Source organism: Adiantum capillus-veneris, chromosome 3 (genome assembly GCF_014529385.1).
Source record: "Adiantum capillus-veneris isolate H3 chromosome 3, ASM1452938v2, whole genome shotgun sequence".
Lineage (NCBI taxonomy): Eukaryota > Viridiplantae > Streptophyta > Polypodiopsida > Polypodiales > Pteridaceae > Adiantum > Adiantum capillus-veneris.
The window spans coordinates 155,346,446-155,361,410 of record NC_140933.1 but is presented as its reverse complement, the minus strand read 5'-3'; positions in this window follow the sequence as shown (position 1 = coordinate 155,361,410).

Sequence of the window (14,965 nt, the reverse complement as noted above, 5' to 3'; positions counted from 1 at the left end):
GAGACTTGGGAGCTAGATAAATTGCTTGCAGGCAAGCCAATGTTACCTTGCAAATGGGTTTACAAGAAGAAGTATACTTTAAGAGATCCAAAGCCTTAGTACAAGGCTAGACTAATAGCTAAAGGTTTCAAGGAGTCAAAGGTGTAGACTTTGATAACATCTTCTCACATGCGGTCAAGATGACTACTTTGCGTATGGTGCTAGGAGTAGTAGCTATAGAGGACTTGAAGTTAGTCCACATGGACGGGAAGACGACTTTCCTTCACAAAGATCTTGAGGAAGATGTGTACATGCAACACCTTGAAGGGTTTGGTAAGTTGAGCAGAGAAGAGCTTGTGTGTAGACTCACAAAAGCGGGACAAAAGCACTCTATGGCTTAAGTCAAGGCTCCAAGAAATGGTATAAAAAATTTGATACTTTCATGCAGTTTCATGGGTATAAACAGAGTCACGAGGATCACTGCTTATACATGAAGAATCTCAATGATGGACAACTTATTCTTTTTATTTTATCTATATCGCCAAGAAAAACACTCACAAGGTTGCAAATTTGAATCAAATGTTGAGTAGACATTTTCCATGGAGGATATGGGAGATAAATGCTAGCAACTTTGCTGTAGGGTCAAAGAAAACATCTAGAGCGCATACAACAAAACTACTCAGTCTATGAAAGGGAGATATATGCTATTGTGCATGCTTTAAAGAATTGGACGCACTATTTATATGGTGCCAAAGTCATGATAGTGTTTAATCAAGAGAGCATTAAGTGAAATGTCATACGACTAGATGGGATGAAATACTTTAAGAGTTTGATTATGAGCTTAGGCATAGAAAAGGGAAGAACAATACAATAGAAAATTCCTTTAGTAGATACCTATGCTAAATGAGTTAAGTTTTACTCATTTTGCAAGTGATTTACTTGAATCAATTGAAGGAAAATGTTAGGATGATCGTGCATCTTCTAAGGTATGGGAAATCATCGTTAAAAAGGGATCCAAATGAAGAGGTTTCCAATCATATCAAAGCATCAATGTATGCTCAAGATAGATTCAAGTGGAAGAATTTTGCCATAGATGATGGCTAATTGCTCTAGAAGGATAGAGTATGTGTTTGAAGGGATAAAGAATTAAGGTGCCATATACTCTATGAGTGTCATAATAGCCCTATTATGGGACACCCAAATGTTAATAAGACTTAAAAGATAGTTTTGTTGGTCAAGAATGCTTAAGGATGTGCTTGACTATGCTACAAATGTTAGATCAATAAAGATAAAAGTTTAAATATTGGAGGTCTTCTCCACCCATTAGACATTCCATCAGGGAAATGGGAGAGTATATATATGGTATTTATCATCCAATTACTTAAAGCACAAAGGAGGCACGACTCTGGGTAGGTATTTATTGATAGGTTAACCATCTTGGCTAAATTTATTAGTACCACTTCTTATGTAAAAGCTCATAAATTGGCTAGATTATTTGTTCAACATCTATACCGACTTTATGGCCAGCTTGCAGACACTGTTTTTGATTGGGATAGAGAATTTAATAGCCATTTCTAGAGAGCCGACTTTACTAGACTTGAGACAATCTTAGCGCATGAGGACAATTAATCATCCACAAACGGATGGTCAAATTGAAGGATTAACTAAGTCCTAGAAGATCGTCCTCTTGACTCTTACAATCGTTTTCTTTATATTTCTCACAATTATCCACTAGATAAAGAGCTTCTTTGATCAATTCGTTCAGTGTCAAGCTCCTTATCATGTGTAGATCTTTTTGAATACCCGCATGTCTCATTCCCTGGATAAAGATCAACATTAACTGTGCTTGGGTAGGAAGTTCTGCTCTCGGATAGAACTTGACATATCTTTTGAGCCGTAATGCCGATTTGCGTAATGATTTGTAAATTTGCGAGGCAGTATTGTGAGCTATGCCTTTCTGCGAGAATTCTTTGACGAATTCCTCAATGTCTCAAAATCACGTCTTTCAATTGAGCCAAACCATGTAGCCGCGTCATCTTCCAGAGTTAGTCCAAATCCTACAAACTGTGTTGCAAAATCTGAAATTTCCTCTGCACTAATCACTCTTCTGAAAACCGCTACGTGATCTCTCAGAGCTTTATCTCCGAAGTATTTCTTGTTTACCCATTTCTGGATCTGGGATGGTCTAACTCTCCAATTGTCTACAAGTCTAACCATAGACTCTCCCAATCCTTCTCTTGATTCAGGTCTTCTACTATGCCTAGGTTCTTCCTCGAAGGGATTAGTTGTTTTGTTGGAGACTGCTCCATTAGCCAGATTCACTTGAGGAGGCATGCATGCCATCTTTGTGATCATTTCATCTCTCATTATTGCTCTAGAAGGGAATCCAAGTGGCTCCCTTTTTGGAATTTGTGTACAAATTCTCGTTTTTGGTGGAGGTATCTGTGGTCCTTCAATGACCAAATATTCACCTATGTCTAATGCAGTCCATGGGTTTGCGCTTTCTATAGCTCTGTATTCTCGTCCATACTCGTCAACAACTATAGATTTTCATTGATAGTCGACTCCGTATGTATAGACATATAAGAGCTTGTGCTTTGTCAGCTCTTCTGGGTATGGCTCTGAGCACCTATATAGGTTGACCTCATTGTTGTCAACATATCTATATAATCCTTCACTCTCAAGATCTATTATCCAAACTCGTTCAACAAGTTTGGTCTTTATCAACTGCAAGTTTGGAAGATCCATTATGGGCAGATTCTCCTCTATTGCTGGGATTCTGAAGCTTGTATAAGCAAGGTTTGACTCTAAAGAGAACATGATCTCTCAGAAGGCAAGAATTTCTGACTCTTTTGGTCTCTGGATACTGGTTCTGGGTACCCTAAAAGTTTGGATTGCCCGCAAGCTTTTCTCCTGGCTATACCCGACTCAATTTGGAGTTGTCTATCAAAAGTTAGAGCAGTTTTTGTGAACTGCACTTGAAACAACACTCAAAACAGTTTCAGGATCAAGGTTTTTTGCTTGTATCTTGACCAAATGTGACCCAAATTTGTTGAAACTTGGTCACTAGGCTTACTTTATAGTGCTTAACACTTCTAGAAGCTCAATGCGAGTTTTCACCTCCAAATTAGGGATAGAGACATCATATGTGTATGATGTCTACTATGGCCAAATCAAGTGATTTTTACTCCAGAGGATCTTTATCACTTGGTCAACTCTCAAAAACTTTCAAAATTCAATTTGGACATTTTTTGGACAAGTTATGATCAATACAAGCATGAATTTGTCCAAATATGTCTTTTGGCCTTTACAAGCTCAAATGAGCTCCAAATTCAATGAAATTTTGGTTAGGGACTTCTTTTATGCTCTAGGACACTGAGATATACTCAAATGTCTGTTTTGACCTAGATCTGGCATATGAGACATCATACGCGTATGATGTCTTTTGGCATGAAATTTTGCAAACAGGTTTAAAACATCATTTCCAACCCTCCTATGTGGTCAAAAGTGAAATTTGACTTTGGCATAAGACATTATACGCGTATAAAGTCTATGTGCTCAGATTTTGACAAAATTTTGTATTTGAGCTTGTTTTGTTGTGCTTAACACCTTGGTAAGCTCAAATTTCAATTTTGCTCTCTAAAAGTACCCTTTAGACATCATACGTGTATGATGTCTAATTGGTCAGAATGAAGTGAGTTTTACTCCAGAGAGCTTCCTCTCTATACTGGCAACTGACAACAAGTTTCAGAATTGAATTTTGACACTTTTTGAGCAAGTTATGGCCAATACAAGCATTCACTTGCCTAGATGCGTCTTGTGGTCTTTGCAAGCCCAAAAATGCTTCAAATTTGATGAAATTTGGCCTATATGCTCCCTAAATGCCGTAGATCACAAGGATTCACTCAATTATAACTTTTGACCTCAGATTTGGCCTCTAAGACATCATACGGGTATAATGTTCAAGTGGTCAAAATTCAGTTCTGTTTCTACCAGAGGTGTCCCTTAGTGTGTACAACAAGAATATGTGATCACAGTAAATTTGGATGTCAAAATTGCACAGAATCATCACTTTTCACAAGGAAATCCCCTGAAGGAGTAAAATCTCCACAGTTTTCAATCTATAAGCCCAAATGATATGAGATTTGGTGGGTGTGCTCAACACAACATGCAGAAGATGGGTATAATGTCAAAAGTTCACAATTGCTACCAAAATCACCCCTCAGACATCATACGCGTATGATGCATGTTGAGAATTTTTGGACAAAATTCATTCATAGGCATCCCCAAGTCTCTACCACTGGTTTTCAAGCACTTCTACCAATTTTCATGCAAAAATGTAATCAGAATCACAAGTTTCTCTTTTTCCCGTTTTCGACACTCCGTCTTTTGTCTTTTGGGTGTCAAGAGTTGGTCAAAACTCTAGTTTCAATGAGTACTTAGGGTAAAACCCCCCTTCTGAACACATGGTGCAGTCAAATTTTTCAAATTTAGTCTCCAGATGCCCCTTGAGACATTATACACGTATAATGTCCGAGTTTACAAAATTTTAATTTTTGTTCACAGAATCCTTGCACATGCCCTCTTATATGCTCAAAACCAATCAACCATGCAGAAATATCAACAAAACTCTTTTTATTGCATTTTTTTTCTCAAAGGCAGACTTTTCAGAGATCATGAATGCAATCAAGCACTTTAGCAAATGAATCAATGGTGAATAGCTCTAGATCAAAATCAGATCACTTACCTAAAGCTACTCCTACAAATCATATGGGGTTTTGCATCTATGAGTAAAAAAACGCTTCAATGCCACACACGGACTAGCAAACACTTTTATCACCTCACAAACCACTCAACCACCACAACAACTACTCTAATCTACAAATCCTAACTAAATCTACCTAGTTGCAGACCTCGACAAGACACACGCTTCCTGGCTATCCATTTGATCTCGAAATAACCTCTTCCAGAGCCACTTAAGAAAAATGCTTTCTTTAGCCGAAACTAAAGCAAGTAAACATCACACAAGTGCTAGTAGGAATACCTATCTAAGTCCTTGTATCCCCGACGCAACAACGCCAATGTTGCGGGAGTGAATCACACCACCCATAAACTGTATGCAACAACTTAGATCAACATAATGTCAATCAAGGACACAGATGACATGATAGGTACACGGAGGAAATCTCTTTAGCTTGTCAGGTTGACACCATCCTACACATACAACACTTTAGAAGGCCAAGTAAACCACAACCTAGAGTCTCACCGCTCTCATCTACACCACCTACCCACATACACACAAACGAAAGGAAACCCATCAAACCATGCCAGAATCGTATGAAACTTAAGGAACATCATCCCCTCACTAGGATACACATGTCCCAAAGCCTCTACACCCAAAACCCTAGCTCTAAACCCATCTACAAAAAACGCATATAAAGACAGAGCCGAAATTTTGAAGTGCCCGAAATTGAAATCTATGAGTGCCTATTCGTAGCTTATGTCGCCACGATTCTAATGACTACTTGCACACAGAAAAAAAATATCGTTTGATATACTTACGACTGCATATAGCTCGTAGATGTGTGAGCGCGTTCGCTCCATTTTGCGTGGAATTCTTGGTGTTGTCACATAGCTCTTACCGAGGCTAGCACAATGGTGAAGTCAGATCCACATGTGATGAACGAGCGGGGAGTAGTGCCAGGATGAAGCTCACGCTCTCTCTCTTCCTCTCTCACACACAATCGACGACAGCTAAAACTTATGATTATGATAAAATTGTCTTTACAAAATGACCTAGGTGCCTTATATAGCAACGGTACCTTAGGTTAAGGTAGCCAAAAATAGCGTTTGAGGGGTCAAATGGCTTTGTATTTACAATCTAGAAGTGCCATTGCACCCTTGCTTCCACAACTAGACTAGCTACTTATTACAAATGATGTTTATGACCGTAATCCTCAGCATTCCATAACTCTCAGAAAATAAGGCTTTGTTGAGTTATGTCGTGCTGTTGACCCAACCGTCAACAATATCCCTCCAATACATGCAATGTCTCAGCCTAAGGTCTTCAAGGATGGTGGATCCACTATCAAAGTTTTCACTTTCTGGGGTGTGAAAGCTCGGAAGAAAGCATTGCAGTTTCTTCAACGGTTTGTCAATATCTATTCACTCATTAACTACACAGAACAAAACTTCTCTAGCAACAAATTATCTTAGAATTTAAACAATGCTATATAGTACTAGAGTTCTTTATCCATGCTCCAAGGACTTGGCAAGCTTCCAAGATTTTTGCTCAAAGCTACTCGACCTCCTGATTTGAAGTATGAATTCTAGAAAAATGGGGTAACTTGAAAATGCTAGCCGTTGAAAACATGGAAGATTACAATCATAAATTTATGGACATCTATCTTTCCATTTCTTTCTTCAAAATGTTAATTGAAAGGAGCGCCAGGGTTTTGGTGCCATAACATCTGGGAGTGGAACTCCACCATTATGTCTTTCATGTGAACTCTCTCTCTCTCTCTCTCTCTCTCTCTCTCTCTCTCTCTCTCTCTCTCTCTCTCTCTCTCAATCTCAATCTCAATTTTAGTTGTATTGAGGTGTTAAGTCTATTCCAACTTTGTTCTTTTCAATTGGCACGTGGTGCCCTTAATGCAAGGAAAATGGACACATGGGTAGCACTGCATGGAAGGTGGACATAGAGGCAATCAGTCCCTGCAAGGCAGGAAGCCAAAGTGACTTTCACACAATCCTTCCAACATGGATGACCCACACACAACCCATTTCAACATGGATGTCACACATGCATGCATAACTAGCAAAGACGGAAAGTGAAGACAAATGCATAACTGCCATAGCTAACCGCACACACATCTATTTAAAGGGTCAAGTAGCCATTGTAGACACATTTACATGCTCTCTCTCTATCCATTCACTCTTGGAGGAGCACCATATCTCCCTAAGAGAGCATTTGTAAGTAACTTTTCTTACCAATGGAATAAAGAGATACCTCCTCGGGCACTTACTATAAGGCCAGTGTCATGTGGGAGAGGAACTCCACCTCTCCATTTCTCTATCACATTCTTTCTCATTACTTATCTAATGACTACTATTACTAAGTTATCTTTGGGCTGAATTCTCTCTCCCTTTCCTATATGAATCTACATGTTTCGTCACCTTTATCTCTATCATTACTCTGTGGGCTATCACTATTGCATGAGTAGTAGATCTCTCTCTCTCTCTCTCTCTCTCTCTCTCTCTCTCTCTCTCTCTCTCTCTTATGGCATTAAACCTTTTCTTATCATGGTGTGTGTGTGTGTGTGTGTGTGTGTGTGTGTGAGAGAGAGAGAGAGAGAGAGAGAGAGAGAGATGAAATGAAATAGAATGTTATATCAAATATCTTCAAAAGGATCTCAGTTTCCTCTTGAATAAGACATGTGAAATAGATCTTTGAGGCTTCTTGGAATTGTTCCTACAATTTTTAAAACTTATATTCTCTACTTGATAGGTTGGTTATCAAAATATCATCTTGAATAAGAGGTCTTGAATTCAATACTTGTCAAAACATACATCTCTCTCTCTCTCTCTCTCTCTCTCTCTCTCTCTCTCTCTCTCTCTCTCTCTCTCTCTCTCTCTCTCTCTCTCTCAAAAGGAAACCTTCCAGAACATTTTTGGCTCACTCTTTTCGATGTAGAAGGGTTCATCTCATCCCTTAGAGTAGCTATTGTGAGAAAACTTTCAAGAAATGTTTCTATGAGAGAAGTTTATTTCATTCTAGTCTATAGAATGGGAATGCTATCAAAATTTGCTCCTCACTTGCCGCTGTAGAGAAGTTTGTGGTCTTTCCAGGAAAGCACTGGGCTTTTGGTTGTGAGAGTTTGTGAGAGAACTCCAAAAACTATATGAAGGAGTTATACCATAGATGCCATGAAGTCTAGGGTTTGGAAGGAAGTGCATCAAAGAGGCCCCACTCTTTCTCTCTTGCACTCACACACACGAAGAAAGAACACAAAAGAGCATATCAAACAACACAAAGAGGAAAACATCAAGGTTATGGTCTTGTATTATGGATAATATGAAAGGGTTAATAGATGAGTTAATGGCGTTCAATCTTTACCAACCAAACATGCTACAAATTGTTATTTGAAACTGTAGTTTAATGCTTACTATGATATAAATGTTTTGTCTAGTGATTGGGGTTAATTGTGTGTTTAAATCCTCTCGGTTCATAACAAGATAACTACACTTATATCAAAAGAAAGGTTATAGTTTAGAAGGGGTAGTATGATGGATCCGGTGAAAGAACTATTTCATTGAGCCTTTTTTGGCCAAAGAGAAACACTATACTTGTTGAAAGTGTATTTTACGGTTAATACATACGTTAATTGTAATAGATCGCACATAGTGGAAGCAATAAAATTTCACTATTCTTGCGCGTAGGCATTAATGATACTTCGGGGAGAGATGTATCTATAGCAGGGAGAGATGTACCTTGTGCACTAGTGTTTCTTCACAAGAAGGTTGTGATAGAGGGTTGTTGCTTGAATGCTTTCAAGAGAAAGAATTAGGACACAAGAGAGATGGAGATAGGAGTAGCGGTAGAAGTAGTAGAAGACATGGAGGTATATAGAAAAAAAAACCTTACTTATCAACCCCTTTGAGAGTATTTTCCAATTTAATGAAGATGACAAGAGATAGAAGACTTCAGCCAAGGATGCTTTCAAGTTTAGCTAGCCTTCCTCAAAGGCAAATGTAGGGCTAAAGGCTAATTTTCCATGAATCCTCTCACTCCCTCTTGAATGAATTTCAACGAAGAAAAGGGTCCTTTTCATAGGTGAAGATGAATCTTGATTAGGGTAAGATTAAGTGTTAATTGCAATTAACCTTTTCAAAGCTGATGGTACAGTGATGATGAAGCCTTCTTCCCACCACCTTGGTTTTTTGCATGATGTCCAAGTGATGACTAGGCCTAAAAGATACCCCTAGCCATGTGGGTGGTTACCTTAGCTAGGATAATGTACAAGGGTAGAAAAAGTTAGTGATGGTGTTAACAGAAAAAGTTAGTAGTGCTGATTTTGAGTGTGTGTGAGTGTTTTAGAGCCATGAGTGACTCCATTTAAGCCCCTTGGGTCATACTTATTGGTCATAGGGTCATTTTTTGGCACTAAAAGTAGAGGAGAGAAAAATGGTCACCTCAAAAAGTAAGAGAGAGAGAGAGAGAGAGAGAGAGTCAAATTTGAAATCTTCTTTGGACTCTTGTGGAGAGGACTTATGTGTCTTCCCCTAGGTCCCATAGCCCTTCCTTTTGCATGTAGCCCACAACTCCACATGGCTTATTCGGCCCCATTTCCTTGAGTCATCACCCATTGAATAATATTTCCAATGTCTTCTAGCCCTTCCACCTTGGCAAATATAATCCTTCAATATCCCCATAATTCAAAGGCGAGGACAAGCGTGTGTCCTCTTCCTCTTAAGTTTTCTTTGAATTATAGAGATGGCCCTTGAAGCCTTGTCCACTTCCCCTAGAGTAGATTTCTCTTCTTTTAGGTATACAAAAATAAAATCCTACTAGTAGAAATATGAGAAATTTTAAAAAAACATATAAAAGGTATTTATATTATTAAGAATTACATTAGCTATAGGATCTATCTAGAGTATGAGATAATAATGAGATGGTAGAATGAAAACACCAACGCCTTTTTTCCACTAGCGAGGAAGTAGAAATATTTTACCCTTAAGATAAATACTAGGATGCGATAGAAAGCTTATACTTATACTTAGAAATGCATATGTACATTATGAAAATTATTCTCATGCATCTAAAAGTCAATAATTAATATCTTAGCACTTGTTCCCACTATGTACGTGCCACAACACGACACCACATGATCCATTTCCATACAACTTGATTAGAAAGCACGTTGACAATACTACAAAAGCATGAAATCAGACGATAAGGAGTTAGGAAGATGGCAATCTCACATGTACCATCACTATGAAGATAACCACTGTCATAATAACTAATCCTCATCCGCTCAAGAAAACCTTGCATGTGCACAAAGACGATAGCCAACGGGTTTCAACAATGAAGATGGCAACACTGGCATATAAACATGCTGGATAAATAGATAGGGAGGTGAAACTTTAGAAGAATCCAACTACAATAAAAAAACTAGCGATAAGGGATTGCAGTGCAATGTATATCATGAGAACGAGAGAGAGAGAGAGAGAGAGAGAGAGAGAGAGAGAGAGAGAGAGAGAGAGAGAGAGAGAGAGAGAGAGAGAGAGAGAGAGAGAGAGAGAGAGAGAGAGAGAGAGAGAGAGAGAGAGAGAGAGAGATGAAATGAAATAGAATGTTATATCAAATATCTTCAAAAGGCCAAAATGACCAAACTGATACAATCTTGGTGGATCTAATACAATTCACACACACACACACACACACACACACACACACACACACACACACATGAAATGAAATAAAATGTTATATTAAACTTCTTCAAAAGGCCAAAATGACCAAACTGATACAATCTTGGTGGATCTAATACAATTTACACACACACACACACACGCACACACACACACGCACACACACACAGAGGAATGAGCTGGTCTCTTTGGACAACTATTCCAATGTTGTGTTAAGAGTTAGTCGTCAGTTCCTGCAGATAACAAATCAGACATTGATACTGAAAAGAAACTGAAAATAGTAACAAAAAAAAAACTAAGCTTATCGACAAGAGAATACAAGAGCACAATGATCTCCAAGACACTAGACTCAACAGTACAACAATGTGTAGCTCCCTAAATCATAGCCCAAGCATCCCACGTAAAATGAAGTAATGGCCCCTATTTATAGATGTCGGATTGGGTCTCTGATTGACTGTCCATTGTGTAGGTACTGTAGTAACAGACTCAGTAATTACCAGTTCAGTCTCGCCAGTCAGAACTCTAGCCTAGGAAATGTTTCCTTTGTCTACATTTCCTCCCCCCCTTTCTTTGACTTTGGGATAATTTCCAAAATTCTCGAAGTTGATGCTGAAACGATCATTTTGGAACTGATGTTGCTGGAAATTTTCAGATATGTTATTGAAGATGAGTTGGGATCCACCCAATTTCCTTCCAATGTCCCTCTAGAATGGCTCACCCATTGGCCAGGATCTACCTTCTTCCCAGCGGTGGTAAGCATCTTAGCTCTCTATGTTTGTAACCTGACTAAGCTAGCTGCATAATAGAGGTTAGCGGATATGTTTATATGGAGCCTTCTTTCGTGTAGGTTTTTGGAACAACCGTGGGTGGAGGCTGAGTTGGTTGATTAGTACCCTGAGAACTACTACCCGCATTGTCCTTTCGAATAAGCCAATAAATGGCTTCTTGCTCAAGGTGTTCCTTTCTTTCAGTCATCATTTCTACTTCATAGGGTGTCAATGCATTCTAGGTTTTGGTATCTGCATCATACATAGTTTGTTTTCCTCTCATCAACCTAGCCGTGGCTAGCTTATGACACACAAAAGTAGTGTGAATCCATCCTTCAAGGAGAGGCTAATTGGCTTTAATGCTAGATTTGAATAGAACTTCAGCCATTTCCCTGAAATGCGGTTCAGATGCAGCTTTACTGGGAATCTTTGAAGCTTCAATTGATAATGCAGTAATTCATTAGTAATCTTAATCAATTGTCAAAGATGAGTCCTTCACTGGTACATTTTGCTTCTGAAAAGATGAAGGCCAGATTTCAGTTCATCCACTCTCGACTTCTGCTTAATTTCATTCAATATCTTTGTGTAGGCATCCCACTCAACTTTTCCCTCATTATACAAGATTCTCAACTTATCCACAATCTTGACATAGCTGTGCTGATTAGCCGACTCATTGTACCTGGGATAGAGGGAAGGAAAGAAACAAGGAAGTTCATCCTCCTTAACTGGCAAGGCATACAACAATATGGGCAAATCAAGAACAAACTCCATGAGATTGAAAACAATCTGATTTTCTTGCCGTAGCATCTTTTTGTAGATTTTGACTAGATGAAACAGGCTCTTCTAATGCACCTACTCCTCTTGGAGTGCCATGCGAATCTTTATCCCTTTGCTATTGGTGGCATTATTTTCTGGCAGCATCCTGATTTTTTAGGCAAGTACTTCTCGCCCAATTTGCATTTTTACCAGCATCTCCTTGATTTGGACCCTGATATTCTCCATACATCTGAATGTGGGTTTATCACCTAGTCACATTTCCAATTGTATACCCAGACTCTGAAGATTCAGAGTGGAAGGTTATTTTTATGTGCGGATTAACCACCACATTGTCATTTGTCAATAGCCATTCTTGAACTCTTTCTTGTACCTCAATGGAGCTAGGGTGTGGAGGCATCTCACAAGTGGTTTGATCATGGTGCTTGATCACAAGTGGTTTGATTAAGATACTCAATCAGCTTCCATTGTTCTACCATTCTTCTGGCTCTAACGTACAACATTTGAGTCAAGAATAGTGAGCCTATCTTTATCTAGGCTTTCTGCTACTGATTTAGACTACTGCATTCTTGATTGTTGTTGAGTGTGCAATTGGGTCTGTTGCTCGGGTAGGTCAATTCCAGTTTGTTTCTCTTTGTGTCTGTCCCCCAACGTCTCCATCTTCCTTTTAATCACATCCTTGTGTGCCATTGGTCACAGTCCCACCTGCTGCTAATCCTGGAGGCGAAGGAGAAGGTGAATTATCATCATCATCATCCTTGTCCTTGCCCCTTTGATCACTAGGACATGCACCATCATCCTTCGAGTCTTTTGCTTCATCCTTTTCATAGTCTTCATCAACTTGGTCCTGCTGGGCGATCGTCTTCTCTTCTTCCGTTACAGCATTATCAACCGTGAGATTGTCTATATTTTGTTGGATGGTAGATGATGCATGGTTTTTAGGACCCCTTCTGAAGATGCAATAAAGGCACAGCCAGTTGTTGGGGAGATGAGGATACTCTAGTCCAAGGGATCTCGAAAGAGAAGAAAAATCTACTTCACAAGCACCAAAGAGTAAAAAGTGCCATGGACAGAAGATACGTGGGAACGAGCTCTTATGCATGCCTACAACCTATATCTTACAGAATAGCCCATTCTAGGTGTGAATTTCTAGTCAAATTTACACGAGGATGTTCGTGTGGACTCACAGCACAGCATACTCCGTTTTCACTTTTTTACCGACAGTAAATATTTTTTACCTATAGTAAATATTTTTCACCTACATGGTAAATACAAATCACTTTTTACCTACAGTAAATTTTTTTACCCATGGTAAATATTTTTTACTGCACCATAAGTATTTGGTAGGTAACAGTTCACTGTTACTAGAAGTAGTGATTGGGCATCAACAATGCAGTTACAGGAGGAGAAAAGGGGAAAATCTTATGGTAAAGGTGAGTCAACAGGGATAAAGACTTTTGAGTTGAAAAGAGACATGCTGATTTTTTCAAAGAACACATGTCAAAAGAAGCCATGGTTGAGGATTTTTTGAGAATTTGATATTCAGGAGGACCCAGCTGCCACCTTCCCCCCGCAGGTCCCCCCCTGACATGTGCAGAACCTCCAGTTTCAACAGCCACCTTACCTGCTCTTAAATGCTGGTCAAGGCGTTATCCCCATGTGTCACAATCAGAAAAATCAGCATTTACCCTCCCCTCTCACATCACTCTAGAGAATATCTTGATGGTGACATATCAGGTGACCTCAATCTGTTGACCACCCTAAGCAAAAAGTAACCCCAATCAGCGGATTTAAGCATGTTTATCCCTAATCCTAAACCCTCTCAGAAACCTATATAAGGAGGCCTTCTCTCACTCAAAACCAACACTTCACCCACTTCACCAAGCAACGAAGCTATGACGACATTGCTCACAACGAGGAGCTATGGATGGAGCTCTACTCTCTCTCCCTCTCTCTCTCTCTCCCTCTAGTATGCTACATTACTAGCCCTAAAACCTAAATAAGGAGTCTTCTCTCATGCTCCATGGCCACCATCCTCGCCATCATTCTCTAAGGTATTGATGTGTTGCTAGTAGGATCATACCTACTTGCTGGGTTGATTGTTTTTGACAAGGGATTATGCCATCCTTGGCTTGCTTCTCTATATCCTTGTTATGTATGATCAGATGCCGTTGTATTGTTAAGCTGATGTCTTGTGTATATATATGCTACATAAGGTCCCTAAGCTTCGTTTCTATGTGTTTTGCCATATGTTTTGATGCCATCATAATGCCAGAAGTCTCACTTGCCTATGTGCACTATGTGTGAGGTCCCTAAACCTCTTAATTTAGGGTGGTGCCCCCTTTGTTTTGTTCTTTGCTTGTTTGCATGAGGCGTGGTTTGTGGAGTGTGCACGAGTACAGAGGCCACCCAATTGCACTGCTCTTTTTCCCGCTATCATTTTGGTGCCCCCACTAAGGAGGGCTACACAGACCTTCAGTCCACAAGCAATGAAGATGTGCAATCTACAACATGGACGAATGGCGTGAGGAGTTTGCAAATTGGAGAACAGAAGAGGAGGAGGCTTTAGAGGCCTTAAAAGCTTTCATCGAGGTCTTGTTACTAGGTTACAGTGTCATTGAAATTCAAGAAGTAAGTTCTTCTACATGCCTTGTTCGTGATCGTCGCCAACGAAGGAGAGTGAGAAGAAGAGCTTGATATACCTCTCCTCTCAACCTATGAGTGCTCCAGAAACCTCCAACGCACACGAGCTTGAAATATTCTACATCAACATACACGAAGGTACTGTGACACACATTAAGGGAAGAGAAAGCATCACCAGACCTCTCTTTCCTGAGGAGCCGACTAAGAGGAGGAAGATCACCTCTACACCTAAGTGGCCCAAGGCCGCAACGCGTGCTCAAGCGTAAGGTAACATTTGGCTTAATCTCATTAATAAGGGATTACATGACCACTACAGACAAGAAAAAGGCTAGTGAGCAACCAACTTCAACCTCCAACTTGCAACCACGACT